The 14,453-nt window shown below is 35.3% G+C and overlaps 1 pseudogene; it reads left to right on the forward strand.

The window, feature by feature from the left end:
* Window positions 1-3,558: 3,558 nt before the first annotated feature.
* On the forward strand, window positions 3,559-10,888 carry LOC117632504 (annotated as a pseudogene).
* The last annotated feature ends 3,565 nt before the right edge of the window (window positions 10,889-14,453 follow it).

The raw sequence follows: 14,453 nt of genomic DNA on the forward strand, positions 1-14,453 counted from the left end.
AGTTGATACAATTTCCAGTTCTTTTAAGCTGCCAATGCAACTAATGTGCAGATTGTATCAAGTCTAGCCACTGGTGTGAAGGTCTCATTGTAATCGACACCTGGTTTCTGAGCATAACCTTTGGCAACCAGTCGTGCCTTGTTCTTCTGTACTAAACCATCAAGGTTTAGCTTGGTTTTGAACACCCACTTAACTCCAATTATAGGTTTATCGGTCGGTCTGTCCACCAGCTCCCATGTTGCATTTTTCTCAATCATTGAAAGTTCATCCTTCATTGCTTTCATCCAAGATTCATCTTTAGCAGCGTCATCAAATTTTTCTGGTTCCATAATACAAAGATTGCATTGAGCTAGAACATCATCCAGATTTCTCCATTTTAATGGAGTGTGATCAAAAGCTTGAGTATTTCTCATGCTGCTGCTTATATCACTTGTTCTTGGTGATTGAAAGTGATCATGACCTCTAGAAGGTGTCACTTGAGATGAATCATTAGACATATCATATTGTTCTATATGATTGATCACACTTCCTTGTTCATCAGACATTTGTTTCCAAACCCAAGCTGCATTCTCATCAAACACAACATCCCTTGAGAGTAAAATCTTCTTAGTAGCAGGATCATACACTCTATAACCTTTTTCACAGATTGCATATCCCACAAAAATACCCTTGGTGCTTTTTGCATCTAACTTCTGCCTCACTTCAGTTGATATGTGTACATAACACACACAACCAAATATTTTGAGATGAACCAGACCTGGTTTTCTCCCACTATATGCCTCAAATGGTGTTTTATCTCCAAGTGCCCTAGTAGGGCACCTATTTATCAAGTAGACAGCTATATGCACAGCTTCTGCCCACAGATAGTAAGGCAATCCTTTCCCATGAAACATTGCTTTTGCCATTTCCACCACAGTCCTATTTTTCCTCTCCACCACTCCATTTTGTTGTGGAGTATAGGCCATAGAGAGTTGTCTTTGAATCCCTTCAACTTCACATAACTTGTTGAATTCACAAGATGTGAACTCTCCTCCCCTGTCACTTCTCAAACACTTCACCTTAAGACCACTTTGCAATTCAACCATGGACTTGAATTTTCGAAAACAATTTAGTGCATCAGATTTGTATATGAGAAAATAGACCCAAACCATTCTTGTACAGTCATCTATAAGGAGCATGAAATACTTGTTGCCAGCAATGGATTCATTTTGCATGGGTCCACACAAATCCACATGAACTAGCTCAAGAGGATTGCTTGCTCTCCATGCTTGGTTCTTTGGAAACCATTCTCGATGCTGCTTTCCAAACTGACATCCATCACAGACTCCATCAACCTTTTCCATGAATGGCAGTCCATGCACCATATTCTTCTCTTTAAGTTGCCTTAGTCCTTTTAGGTGCAGATGACCCAACCTTTTGTGCCATGTCCAAGTAGAGTTAGACACACTTGCCTTTAGTGCAATATGATCATTAGGTAATAGTGCCAAAGGGTAACACCTATTCCTTTTCATCTCTACTTTGATTACAAGACATTCTAGTGAAGGACCTTCAAAGATGCTGCACAATTTTCCTCCAAATACTAGGTAGTAACCGTGTTCATCCATTTGGCCTACACTTAGTAAATTCTCTTTCAATCCGGGAAGATACATCACTTCCTTGATATACTTTCTGCCTTTGGTAGTATCAATTGCCAATGTGCCCATTCCAGCTACATTCACAAGCTCACCATTTGGCATTTGCAACTTGCCTACCACATTTGTTCTAATATCTATTAGCAAACTCCCATTCCCAGTCATGTGGTTGCTACACCCACTGTCTATATACCATTCTCCAGTAACATTTGTGGCAGCAATAGTACTGTTGGCATAGAATAGGTTTCCAGTCACTTCCATTTGATTTGCATAGTTTGCTTTCTGCACATTCTTGCCTGCAGTACACTCCCTAGCCAAATGTCCAAATTTATTACAATTGTAACACTTAGGCTTTCCCTTGTATCTGCATTCTCCAAAATGAAATTTAGAACATACTTTGCACTGTGGTTTTGAACCTTCTTGACCACTGTTGATGATGAGTTCTGTGCAAAATTGGTGTGCTAAGGCTTGGAGTTTGATTCCCATGGTTTGCCTTTTGGACTCCAATTTTTTTGAGACTTAGATTGACCAGATTGATATCCTCCCTTGTTCTAGCTTTTGGGATTCACAGAAAAAGAGGCAAATGCCTTCTCAGCTGTATCAGTATTATGCAGCTCAAATCGTTGCTCTTGACTCTTTAGAATGGCAATGACTTCCTGTAGATCTACTATTTCCAGACTTTTTGTATTCTCAATCACCAGACAAATAGGATCATAAACCTTATTTAAGCTAATTAGAACCTTCTGAACAAGCCTTTCATTAGATAGAGATTCACCATATGTTTTCATTTGATTAATCAGCTCATTCAAACGGGTAAGATATGCAGACAGAGATTCATTTTCATGCATCCTAGTATACTCAAACTCACGTCTAAGGTTTTGAAGCTTGACTGACCTGACATGGTCACCACCATGATATTCTCCATATAGCAGATTCCATGCCATTTTAGCTGAATCAGCATTAGCAATGCGAGGGAAGATCTGATCAGAGACTGAGTTCTGAATAATCCCCAGAGCTTTTGCATCCTTCATAAGAATCGCAGCCATCTTCTCATCATCTTCCTCTGTAGATGTTTCCTCAGCTGCCTTCTTCTTCTTCGATTCTGGAATCGTAATTCCTTTCTCCACCAGAGCCCACAACCCATATGACTTGAAGATGGTTATCATTTTGATTCTCCATAACTCATAGTTCTCACCGGAGAAGATCGGAGTTCTTACTTATGAGCCTCCAGATCCAGACATTGCTAATCTCAGATAACCACAACCAACTTGTTTCAGATATCAAATGAGCTCCAATCGATTGCCACGAGCTTGAGTGAGCACCGATTTAGCTTGATTTCACAGATTTGAAAAACGCCCAGATTCAATCGATCCAACCTGGCTCTGAGGCCATGTTAGTGTTTTGCTGTTCAACCTGGATTTTGGTGTATAGTTCTGTTTAGAGAGAAAAGAAGAAAAAATGAAGAATGCTGTTGAATAACTGCTCTGCTTGCTCACAAGATCTGTGAGCAAGGCTTTTGTATATTCTCTATGTAAGTAAAAAATGAGCTCACATGGCATGTACTACATGACCGTTAGCTCTGAGCTGGATTCACACAAGCACCTTGCTCAATGAAATTCAAGATATTTTAAAGATTAAGAAAAACTAAAGAGGAAACTAACTAGATTATTTTTTAAATGCCTTGGCGACTCATAAATGTGGACAACGATACACTCTAATTTTTCAAGGATCGAATCTTTAATTCGGATAGATTGTAATCCCCCATCTACTTTACATCTATGTATATAATAACTGTGTGATCAAGGTAGTTTAGTTCTATATAAACCCAACAAAAAACTTTTGAATTCATCCAAAAAAACATCGACCTGTAATTATTCTCAACCAAGAATTTCCCTCTCTATCACTTTGAATTTTTATTGTGAGTTCAATGGGGTCGGAAAGCATACTAAAATATCTGCAGAATAAGACCATTTTAGTTACTGGAGCCACTGGCTTCCTTGCAATGGGTTCTCTCTCTCTCTCTCTCTCTCTCTGTAACTTAATTACTTGCGAATATATGCATGCAGTATTTGTGGAGAAAATACTAAGGGGTTCAGCCAGATGTGAAGAAGATTTATCTCCTGTTAAGAGCTTCTGATACCAAGTCAGCCAGGCATCGCATGCATAATGAGGTTTACAAGTGAATATAAATGCAGAACTGCCACATGAAACAACTGACACTTGCATTTTCATGTACTTATTTAGCAGGAAATAGCCAACATTTATTTGACAATTTACTTCTTCTCTCTAAATTAAAGATCATAGGGAAGGAGTTGTTCGGCGTTCTCAGAGAGGAATGGGGGATGGATTTTGATTCCTTTATATCAGAAAAAGTTGTCGCTCTCCCGGGAGACATAAGCTCTAAAAATTTTGGGGTGAAAGATTTCAAATTGAGGGAAGAAATGTGCAATGAAATACAGATTATATTTAACTCTGCAGCAACCACCAAATATGATGAGAGGTAATCGATAATGCACGATGCACACGACTTTACTTAATAATGTGTAAATATATAATATTGTGTATATTCGCGTTGCGTGTAGATATGATATTTCATTGCGCGTGGAGTTCTGCACGTCATGAGCTTTGCAAAGAAGTGTTTCAAGCTAGAGATACTTGTGCATGTATCAACAGGTTACTGTTGCTTTCTTTTTCAACTAATGTTTTGGGCACCTGTAGTTATTTATTTCTTTTTGTAACAGGACACCGAAAATTTGTACTGAAAACTTCTTTCAATATTAAAATATATATCATTAAGAATTGGAATCTCATTCTACTTTCGTCTATGTAACCACTACTATATTTTACACTTTGCGCGACGAAGAGAATTTCGTCGCGCAAAATACACTGTAGTCGCACAAATTTTAACGCGACGAAAACTTCGTCGCGCAGAATCCGTCGCGCAAAGATCGTGAAGAAAGACTTTGCGCGACCAAGTTTTTTCATTGGTCGCGCAAAGTGACTTTGAGCGACGAAAAAATATTGGTCGCGCAAAGTAACTTTGCGCGACGAAAAAATATTGGTCCCGCAAAGTACTTTGCGCGACGAAAAAATATTGGTCCCGCAAAACTTTGCGCGACGAAACACATTGGTCGCGCAAAGGTTTGCGCGACGAAAAATATTCGTCTCGCAAAGTTTTGCGCGACAAAAAACATTGGTCGTGCAAAGTCTCAAAAAAATTTTAAAAATAAAAAATTCCCGCGTTCCATTTTTGGTACCCGCCCACATTTTTAGAGTTTTGCGCGACGAACACTAACGTCGCGCAAATATTTGCGCGACGAAATATTTTTTTGTGTTTTAAATTTTTTTTAATTAAAATAAACTAATTTTTACTTTTTATTATTATTTCTTTAATATTAATTTATTCAAAATTTTTACTTTTTAAATATAATTTAATTGTATGATTTTTTTAAATCACTTTAATTTAAATTGATATTAATTTAATTATAGTAATTTTTTCAAATTTTTACTTTTTAAATTTAATTTAATTGTAAGATTTTTCTTAATTACTTTAATTTAAATTGACATATTCAAAATAAAATTACATATGAAAAATAGTGATCAAATTATCCAATAAATATTTATATATATTATATTCAAAATGTACACATGAATTAACAAAGTACAATAATAAAATCCTAATACAAGCATATTGTGGTGGTAGTGGTGGATAATATGTTTTGATAGCTTCCTAATCCTCAACTTTAGCCATCAAAGTCTCAATGATTACCTACAAAAAAAACAAATATGGTCAAATAACAACAACAACAAAAAAAAAGAATGCATAATCTCCCCTAAAATTGTTATACCACAAATCCAACCCAAACTCCAATCTCTCCCCTTTACTCAACCCCAAACCCCACACAAACTCAAAACTAACTCCAAAAACACATATTAATGAAAAAAAATTTAAAATTTGGAGAGAATATACCTTTTGGCAAGATTGAGAGAGAGTGAGAATGAGAGGGAGAAGTGAGAGAATTAGATAAGATAGTGATAGAGAGATGAGAGAGAGAGAGATAGTGAAAAGATAGATGAGAGAGTGAGTGAGAGTGAGAGATAGTGAAGAGAGAGATGAGAGATTAAGTGAGAGGAGTGAGTGTGAGAGAAAGGGTGGGATTTGGGGAGAGGAAAAGAGAGAGGAGAGGTAAGAGTAGAGAAAGAAATTGAGAAAATGGTGGAGGAGTTATTTCGGTTTTTAAAAACCGTATCACTTTGCGCGACGAAAATACTCTTGGTGGCGCAAAGTTTTACGCAACGAAACATATTGGTCTTCCAAAGTTTTGCGCGACGAATATAGAAATATTGGTCGCGCAAAGTCTAAAAATTATTTTTTGAAAAAAAAAATTCCCGCATCCCATTTTTGGTACGCGCCAAAATTTTAAAATTTTTGTGCGACGAAAAATACATATTGGTCGCGCAAAGTCTAAAACAATTATATAAAAAAATTCCCGCGTCCCATTTTTGGTACCCGCCCAAATTATTGCGCGACGAAAAATATATATTGGTCGCGCAAAGTCTAAAAAATTATTTTTTAAAAAAAAAATTCCCGCATCACATTTTTGGTACCCGCCAAAATTTTTAAATTTTTGTGCGACGAAAAAAACATATTGGTCGCGCAAAGTCTAAAACAATTATATAAAAAAAATCCCGCATCCCATTTTTGGTACCTGCATAAATTTTTGCGCGACGAAAAATATATATTGGTCGCTCAAAGTTTTGCGCGACGAAACATATTGGTCTCGCAAAGTTTTGCGCGACGAATATAGTAATATTGGTCGCGCAAAGTCTAAAAAAAATTATTTTTTTTTAAAAAAATTCCCGCATCCCTTTTTTGGTACCCGCCAAAATCTTTAAATTTTTGCCCGAGGAAAAATACATATTGGTAGCGCAAAGTCTAAAACAATTATATAAAAAAATTCCCGTGTCCCATTTTTAGTACCCGCCCAAATTTTTGCGCGACAAAAAATATTGGTCGCACAAAGTCTAAAATTTTTTTTTTTTTAATTTTAAAAACCCGCGTCCCATTTTTGGTACTCGCCCAAATTTTTTGAGTTTTGCACGACGAACTGTTGGTCGTGCAAACTTTTGAGAGACGAAAATTGGTTCATAGCACAATATTTATAAAAATAATTGTTATGAATAATAAAAAATAAAAATATTTTATTTTATGATTTAAAATATAATTAAGGTGAAAGCTACTTAATAAATGTATATACTATTCAATTTCTTAAGTGTTATATGTACAAAATAAATAAATTTAAAGCTACTTAATAAATAAATATATATATACACACACACACACACACACACACTTCAACGATCTAACCATAAGACTTGTTTGTATATACTTCAAGATCGAATACCCCAAAAATCACAAAAAACAAACATTCAGAGATCTAGTAACGGGACAAAACTTTTCGATAGTTATAAATGAAAAATCATGATTTAACGGTTATTTTAACTCCGATTTTGATGATTTTTTTACAGCTACACTCATTGACCCTATATGAATACAATGACTGAATTTGATCTTCAATTTAAAACATTTGCACTAGTGGATACCACAAAATGTTATGTTATATTTAACGAAAGTATAAATAAACTCTTAATTGTTAGTGAATATATTGTTTTGATGGCATATGCATTCTACGAAACTAGTTTCAACGATCCAACCGTCAAACTTGTTTTTTTAATCCAACCGTCAAACTTGTTTTTTTATACTTCGAGATCATATACGCCAAAAATCGGAAAAAATAAACATTCATAGATCAAGTAACGGGACAAAACTCTTCGACGGTTATAAATGAAAAATCATGATTTAACGGTTATTTTAACTCCGATTTTGATGATTTTTTTTTACAGCTACACTCCTTGACCATATATGAATACAATGACTGAATTTGATCTTCAATTTAAAATATTTACACTAGTGGATACCACAAAATTTTATGTTATATTTAACGAAAATATAAATAAACTCTTAATTGTTAGTGAATATATTGTTTTGATGGCATACACATTCTACGAAACTAGTTTCAACGATCCAACCGTCAAACTTGTTTCAACAATCCAACCGTCAAACTTGTTTGTTTATACTTCGAGATCATATACGCCAAAAATCGGAAAAAATAAACATTCATTGATCAAGTAACGGGACAAAACTTTTCGATGGTTATAAATGAAAAATCAAGATTTAATGGTTATTTTAACTCCGATTTTGATGATTTTTTTACAGCTACGCTCCTTGACCCTATATGAATACAATGACTGAATTTGATCTTCAATTTAAAATATTTACACTAGTGGATACCACAAAATCTTATGTTATATTTAACGAAAGTATAAATAAACTCTTAATTGTTAGTGAATATATTGTTTTGATGGCATATGCATTCAAAAAAACTAGTTTCAACGATCCAACCATCAAACTTGTTTGTTTATACTTCGAGATCATATAGCCAGAAATCGAAAAAAATAAACATTCAGAGATCAAGTAAGGGATAAAACTTTTCGACGGTTATAATGAAAAATCAAGATTTAACGGTTATTTTAACTCCGATTTTGATGATTTTTTACTGCTACACTCCTTGACCCGATATGAATACAATGAAATAATTCGATCGTCAATTTAAAATATATATTTTCTAACAAAAACCCAATCCCAACAACAAGAATATATTTTTCTAATAAAAATCCGATCCGATCTAAAATAATAAATTTAAAGTTACTTAATAAATATATATACCGCTTAATTTCTTAAGTGTTATGCATACAAAATAAAAAACAAAAATAAATTGGTTTAGGTGACAAAATGTTTGGATTACGTCATGGAAAAATTTTTTAAAAATATTTTTTTTATTTTATTTATTTTTATAAGGACTTTGCGCGACGAAGTTTACTTTTCGTCGCGCAAAGTCACTTTGAGCGACGAATTATTTTTCGTCGCCCAAAGTCACTTCCCGTGAGAGACGAATTATTTTTCGTCGCGCAAAATTTGGTCGCGCAAGACTTTGAGCGACGAAGTTTCAAGTTTCGTCGCGCAAAGTCACTTTGCGCGACGAATAGTTTTTCGTCGCGCAAAATTTGGTCGCGCAAGGGGTTTTTTTTACTAGTGAACTCAGATATCTGCAATCATACTTGTAAAGTTGTAGTTATTGTCGAATCTAAGTGCATATACAAAATCACATTAGAAATATCACATTAAGCATGTAGAAGGTTTTTAGAATTAAAAGAAATATCCAAATTATTAACCTAATGATTATAATACGATACATGGCTTTTACATCAATAAATTTAACCGGAATGTGATTTTGACCTAATTATAATCATTACTAACATATGTGGGTTAGGTCAGTTGGCCAAGGCAGTGTAACTCCTTGCATCCGAGTTCGATCCCCATCTCCACACATCAGAGTAGGGCGGAGCCATTAGGAGAATATAATTAATTACTACGTTAGCATCAAAATATATTTTCTGTTTTAAACTTCATTTTCATTATTTTGTTTTTTTGCTAAATTTCATCTTCGTATAGTAAATTTCACGTACATACACTGATCGTAAATGCCTTCCAGCTTATGTGTGTGGGGAGAAGGAAGGGCTCATATTCGAGGACTCATCTTGCATTGATGACTTCAATGAAGAAAAGAACCTAGCGGAAGAAAAATTGAAGGAACTAAGAGCTCAAGATGCTTCAGAAGAAGTTATTACAACCACAATGAAGGCTTTTGGCATTCAAAGGTTTCGTAAGCATCATTCCCCTCTACAAACCTTCAAAATGTGATTTTTATTTTCCTAGGGTTTGGAATAGTGTAATTATATAACGTGGTAAATGGATGGGCAATTAGGGCTAAACTCAATGGATGGGCAAATACCTACGTATTCACAAAGGCGATGGGAGAAACACTTCTTGTGCGCTCAAACGATAACCTGCCAGTAGTCATCATCCGTCCAACTATTGTTACGAGCACTTACAAGGAACCATTTCCAGGTTGGATTCAAGGCCTGAGGTAATGAGCTTTCGTTTGGACATATACGTACGGTATACCATAAACTTTATCATGTCACTATTTTGAAGTATTAATTGATCATATATTTTCTTTCCAATCTGGGTGGTTACAGGACCATTGATTTTGCAATTGGTGGTTATTCTAGGGAAGTTTAAATGCATACTTGCCGATCCTGTATCAGTACTTGATTTGGTAAGTTTAAATTTCATGACTCCATTCTTCATATGTTTACAATGTATGCCACGCTTACTAGTAATGGAAATGACAAAAAAGGGAATGATTTTCATTGACTTCCTTTGTGTTTTGCTTACACATAAGGAAACATTAAATATGCGAGTCACACTTAAATTTTTTCAATGTGACGTGTCAATTTTCAAAACTTCGTGTTTTACTTACTACCATGTTTTCTTTATAAAATGTAAAACTAAAGGATAATTCTACTTTTGAGATTTTGCAGATACTGTTGACATGGTAATAAATTCAATAATTGTGGCGACAGTGGCAAATGCAAATCGATCTGCTTGCGTCATTTATCATGTGGGGACTTCGATGAGAAATCCTGTCACAATCTCTGATTTTCTGAATTTTGTCAGAAAATACTTTACCAGAAACCTGTGGCTTAACAAAAGTGAAGAGCCTGTAAAGGTTCGGCGGATGAAAATTTTCAGATCTACGGCCACTTTCAGCATGTACATGCAAATCCGCTTTGTGCTACCTTTGGCGGTATGTTCTGGTCCTAGTAACAAGAAAATATATATGTCACTCGTGTGCTTATTCAAGATAATTACTATATGATTTTCGTACTTTATTAATTTCCTTTAATTCTTCTATCAAGGGTTTAAAGTTAGTGAGCAAAGCATTTGGCCAATATTTCCGAAACGTATATGTTGATTATAACCGAAAAATGACATCGGTGATGCGCTTGGTAGGGCTATACAAACCCTTTATGCTATTCAAGGGCATGTAAATACGGTGTACTTTTGGTGATTATGTAAGCGCATAGTTTTATAATCGCAACCAAACATTGACATTAACGTGTTTGAAATGTGTAGCTTCGACGACACTAATGCAGAGGAGTTGCGCAGGGCAACAAGAGAGAGTTTCATAGACGCATACAATTTCGATTTTGATCCGAAAAGCATTGATTGGGAAGACTATTTCATACAAACTCACATTCCTGGCCTCCAAAAACATGTTCTGATAAAATGACCCTTGCGTTATATGTCTTTCTTTTATATACCTGCTTTTGGAATAAAACTAAATTCATCCATCCTCCAGTACTTCAGATACGTAGGTTTTTGTTGGCTTTATATTGTCTTTGAAGAGTATGTTTTTTCTAACAAAGGTTGAAGATGAAGAAGAATCGAGAAGCTTCATGAAGATTTAGAGAAAAATCTGAGATTTCTATTATCACTTTTCTGAATAAATGTTGACACAGCAAAGATTACATTTATGCTACAGACTTAGCTTAGACACTAATGCAAAACACGAGACTGTTTAAACAGGCTAACAACAATGCCACGTCATCTTATCCACTAGCCAAACACCCGCCCTCAATCTCAGCTGGGTTACCTACTAGTCTGAGATTACTACAATCAGGGCCGGCATTGGGCTGGAAGGGCGACGGCCATGGGCCTCCAATTAAGGGGGGCCCAAAACAAATTATATTATATATATACACTAGGCATCTAACTTATAAAAATTAAATAAATAAAAACACGCTAAAATTAAATGAGAAAAACACGATTCCTCTTAGAAACACGCTTCCTCTTCGCCATGCTTTCCTATATCCAAAAGACTTTGGTTCTCCTACTCCTAGTTTCTCCATGGAACATGCTCTCTATTTAATCCACCGTATTATTCTTTGTTCTCTTGTTCTCCCTTCAATCTATTATTTTCAGTTTCTCACAATTTTTCTTTTTTGATCTTTGTCTTTGAGATTGATGGTGACCAAGAGAAGAGGAGCATGAGAATTTGAAAAGGCAATCAAATTTATAAATTTTTCTTTATATTTCTTCCTATCCAGCAAACTTATTTTCCCACCCTAAACCCTATATACTGGTCTCTATTGAATTTCATTCTTGCTTTTCCTTCCACAGATTGTTGTTGGGGCTTGGCCTATGTCTTTTGTTAGGTCGTTTGTTGATTTTCTTTATTGGTTTGAGCACCTTTTGGCCCAAAAAAACAAGCTACTTCAGAACTTATTGTCAAATAATAGGTTGTTTTGTTGAATGTTAGTGTTGATGTGAGTCTCCTAACTAATCAAAGAGATTTATTTCCTTGATTAATTAAGGGATATACTTTCCTATTTTTTATATAATTGATAAATCATTGTACAATTAGGATATACTTTCCTAATTCTTTACTGTATCTAATTCCTTATAAACCCCACAATGTAAACTCTTATATATACCTCCTTATGGAGAAGAATAAATTAAAACCTAATACATTCAAACCATATTCATATTTTAGCATGGTATCAGAGCCTGGTTCTCTTGTGACCTGTGCTTGCGTTCTTCTTGAAATTTAAGTGCTCTCCTCCCCTCCTCTTCAAGGGGGGAGGGGGAGTGAAAATTATATGTTTATTGACGTATCCCCATTACCTTGACGTAGTCCCATGAAGATATTGCATATCTCTTTACTCTAACGACCCCTTCTCTTCAGAGAGAGAGAGGGAGTGAAGAGAAGTTGTTTTGTCTCTAAACCCTTATCTCAAATTTGTCATATTCAAATCTAAAACCCTAAATCAAATTCCTCATATTTTTCCCCAAATCCAAATCCTTCAAATCTATAGTCCTCATATCCTCTTATCCAAATCCCTAAACACATACGCTCAAATCTTCTACACATACCTCTTAAATCCAATTCCTACATCAAATTCATACATCAAATTTCTCAAATCAACTTCCTCATCTTCCCATATCACATCTTACTTCCGTTGCAATGTCAAGAACCCATACGGTTCTACATCTTATTGCAAACTCACAGAAGCATGCGGTCAATCCTGCTGACCTGGCTACCCAAACTCCTACTTCTATCACCACCACCAAAGGTTCTACTTTTCATACGTCCTCCAAGACTAGATATTGCATATGTTGTAAGTGTGGTTAGTCAGTTTATGCATTCGCCCAGTGTTTCTCATAGGAATGCAGTTGATCGGATCTTAAGATACTTAAAGTCAGCCTCTGGGAAAGGATTAATGTTCTCAAAAAATGGAGATCTTGAAGTTGTTGGATACACAGATGCTGATTGGGCTGGTTCTATTACAGATAAACGCTCTACTTCATGTTATTTTACCTTCGTAGAAGGTTATCTAGTCATTTGGCGGAGTAAAAAACAAAATGTGATTTTTCGGTCTAGTGCAGAAGCAGAGTATTGAGAAATGGCTCACGGAGTTTGTGAACTACTGTGGATCAGAAGACTATTGACAAAATTGGGTTTCAGGCTAGGAAAGCCAATGGAATTACATTGTGATAACAAATCAACCATTAACATTGCCCATAATCCAGTTCAACATGGTCGAACCAAACATGTTGAAGTAGATAGACATTTTATCCAAGAGAAGATTGAGAAGAAGATCATCCGCCTATCCTTCGTAAAATTAGAAGATCAATTGACAGATATCTTAACAAAAGCTGTTTGTTGCAGAGTATTTCATGACTCACTTACCAAGTTGGGCATTGGTGACATATATGCACCAACTTGAGGAGGAGTGTTGACGTGAGTCTCCTAATTAATCAAGGAGATTTATTTCCTTGATTAATTAAGGGATTTACTTTCATATTTTTTATATAATTGATAAATCATTGTACAATTAGGAGATACTTTTCTAATTCTTTACTGTATCTAATTCCTTATAAAGTGCACATGCAAACTCTTATATATACCTCCTTATAGAGAAGAATAAATTAAAACCTAATGCATTCAAACCATATTCATATTTTAGCAGTTAGAAGCTATCTGACTATGTATGGACCTAAATATGATTTTTTTCATATTTATATGATTCATGTACTTTTGCTTTGTTACAATGAAATTATTATGTTTAAAACCAACAAGAATGAATGAGAAATTTTTATTTTTTTTCCTTTCGTATTAAGCTTTATTGTACATCAAGGAAAGGGCCTCGTTTAATTTATCGCCTAGGGTCAGCCCTGGCTACAATTTCTTGCGAAGAGAGGACCATGTAATCCTTTTGTGAAGACATATGCAAGTTGTTCATTTGTATGTATGTACTGCACAATAAGATCTTTGCGCTGACCACGCTCCCCTACAAAGTGAAAATCAATATCGAGGTGCTTGATCCTAGAGTGATAAACATACTTTTGAACTTAGAGCCAAGGCAGACAGATTGTCACAATGCATTAAAGGGGCTCCAGCAATAACTCATGTAAATCAGCTAAAACCTGTCGAATCCATACAACGTCAACAGCAGTATTAGCTAAAGCACGATACTCTTCTTTTGTAGAACTTCAAGCTACTGGTCCTTGTTTCTTTGACTGCCAAGTGACTGGATTATGACCAAGAAACACAATGAAACCTATTGTTGATCTTCGAATGAACGGATCTCCAGCCCAATCAACATTGCTATACGCTGTCAACTACATTCGACCAGAAGAAAATGTGATGCCATATTGAAATGTGCCTTGAATATATCGTACAATTCTTTAGGGATTTGTCATGTATTGGCACGTAGTGTTTACTGCATAAGCAATATTAGGCGTTGTGAAAGTCAAATACTGTAAATCTCCTACCAAGCTACGAAACAAAGTTG

The sequence above is a fragment of the Prunus dulcis genome, chromosome 6 (assembly GCF_902201215.1).
Source record: "Prunus dulcis chromosome 6, ALMONDv2, whole genome shotgun sequence".
NCBI lineage: Eukaryota > Viridiplantae > Streptophyta > Magnoliopsida > Rosales > Rosaceae > Prunus > Prunus dulcis.